The sequence below is a fragment of the Panthera tigris genome, chromosome F3 (assembly GCF_018350195.1).
Source record: "Panthera tigris isolate Pti1 chromosome F3, P.tigris_Pti1_mat1.1, whole genome shotgun sequence".
Classification (NCBI taxonomy): domain Eukaryota; kingdom Metazoa; phylum Chordata; class Mammalia; order Carnivora; family Felidae; genus Panthera; species Panthera tigris.
Window position 1 is genome coordinate 1,313,349 of NC_056678.1, and position 2,276 is coordinate 1,315,624.

The 2,276-nt window shown below is 54.0% G+C and overlaps 1 long non-coding RNA gene across 1 annotated transcript; it reads left to right on the forward strand.

The window, feature by feature from the left end:
* The first annotated feature begins 290 nt into the window (after positions 1 to 290).
* Positions 291 to 1,289, forward strand: LOC122235887. Its single transcript, XR_006213997.1, has 2 exons — positions 291 to 379; positions 977 to 1,289. It is a non-coding gene; the product is annotated as an uncharacterized LOC122235887 (long non-coding RNA).
* Positions 1,290 to 2,276: the final 987 nt, after the last annotated feature.

Consider the following 2,276-nt stretch of genomic DNA (forward strand, 5'->3'; position numbering starts at 1 on the left):
ACGCGTTTCCTGTAGTTACGTGAAGCAGGCGAAGAAATGGGATGGGTCATCGAGCAGCAAACGACCAGCAGGGAGATCAGGTGACGCGTCTTAGCTCAAATGGGAGGTGAGTGATAGACTGAAGACGTGACCCCCAGTGGCCAGAGTCCAGAGCCTACACGCTGCACCACACGGCCGCTGGCAAAAACCGGGCCGCGAAGCCACAGGACACTTGCCCAAGGTCAGCCACTGCCAAAGACTTCGCCCCTGGAGTTTTTAACTGTTTATTCACGTGCCACTGTTTCCAAAGAGGATATCAAGTGTCTCAACAATTCCAGAAAACGCTGTAATGGAAATTAAAGGGAAATCAAGTGAGGCCATCGGCATGAAAAGAATACAGGTAAGAAGAACTGAAGGAAGCTGGGCGGGCTTATTCCCCGGGTAGAGACGGGAGCTACGGACCCTGAACTGAGAGTGGAAGGTTCCAGGGCAGAGGGAAGCGGGTTCGAGCCCAGGACGCACGGCGTGCTCTCGGGAGACTGACGAAGCTCTTCCTTGTTGAGACCAGAGAACGCCTTCGTCCACAGGCGCTCAGGAAGGAAATCCTGTGTCACGTAATCAGCGTAGTCAGCGACAGTCCCCAAAACATCTGCAGGGGCCCAAATGAGGGGGTTCAGCTTCCTGCTGGGGCCCAACGCACGCACGGATCCCAGACGAACCAGACAGATGGACCCAGCACCCAGCTGCTCTCTTTCTCTCTCAACGTGTTCCCTTCTCAGCATTTTAAAGATTTCTCCAGCCCTCTGACACCTGCTCTCTGGTGTTTTGAGCGTTAGTGGAGAAGCTGTGGTGTCTTGGGCTGAAAACGAAGACCAAGTGTGACATCACTATGACCGTCCCCGCTGTCACAAAGAGGGGGAGGGGCGAAAAGGAGGCTGTCACCCCCTGAGTATATCAACCGCTTCCTTCCCGTTGACAAACCGACCCTCCTTTGCAGACATGAGCCCACCTTCTGCCATCCCGCTGGTCAAATGCAAACGCCGTCAGGACATGTCGATCCCAACACCGTTGTCTTCTCCTGCTGCAGCGACCAGGCGATGCGTTTCCGTTTCTCTGCCATGCGATCTCAGCTCCACGACGCGGCCCTCAGTGGGCCCCCCAGGGATGTGCTGCCTCACGCGGCTCTTTCAAGTCTCTGCCCAACCTCTCTGGTGTCCTGGACCCCAATGACCTCATACATGACGCTATTACATGATTGTGGCAGAGCTATTAAAAATAATGTCAGGAAGCCAAGGGCTGTAAAACAAAGACATCAGTAATCGCCCGGGTCGTGACTGCTCCATGCTCGGGATCCGCAGTAGGCCAGGCTCCCACGTGGGGGGGGGATGTGCCACTGTCCTGGGTCAGTGCCGATGGCTAGCATCCGAGGTCCTGCGATCGCTCCTGTAGGCAAGTGACTCTCAGGGGCAAGGACCATCCCCAGGACCTCTCGGACCCTGGAGATGTAAACAATATAAGCCAAAATCGCACTATAATGTGATGATGTGGTTGTACGTCAGGAAAGAGGAAATGACTATTTGTACTTTGTAATTTCCATCCAAGTTAGTTAGCATCTAGTGCAATCATGACTTCAGGAGTAGATTCCAGGGATTCATCCCCTACCTACAACACCCAGTGCTCGTCCCAACAAGTGCCCTCCTTAACGCCCCATCACCCATTTAGCCCACCCCCCCACAACCGCTCCAGCAACCCTCAGTTTGTTCTCTGTATTTAAGAGGCTCTTCTGTCTTGTCCCCCTTGAAGTTTATTTATTGAAGTCATCTCTACACCCAACGTGAGGCTCAGACTCACAGCTCCCAGATCAAGGGCCACGCGCTCCGCTGACCGAGCCAGCCGGGTGCCCCCATAAAGCCGGTTTTAAAAGGAAATCTAACACCTTCAAAGCGAAGCTCTTGGTCCCCTCCTTCAGACCTGCTCCTGTAAATCTTCCCCATCTCGGGAAATGTCTGCTCCCTTCCTCGTTTGCTCAGATCCTGCAGTCACGGACTCCTCTCCATATGGCATCTGTATTTTATTTTCATCTACGTGTGAAGGGTGCCCAAACTCTGGTCTCTCCCACCGCCTTCCACTCCTCTGGCCACCTTCCTCTCTTGCCTGACTCGGGAGCCTCCGGCTGGCCTCCCTGCTTCCGTCCTCGCTGCTCCTCTAACTGTTATGTCCAGTGACCTGAGACATACATGTGACATCTCTGCTCAAAACTCCCTACTGTTCCCTTTCTCACACGGCATATACCCCAA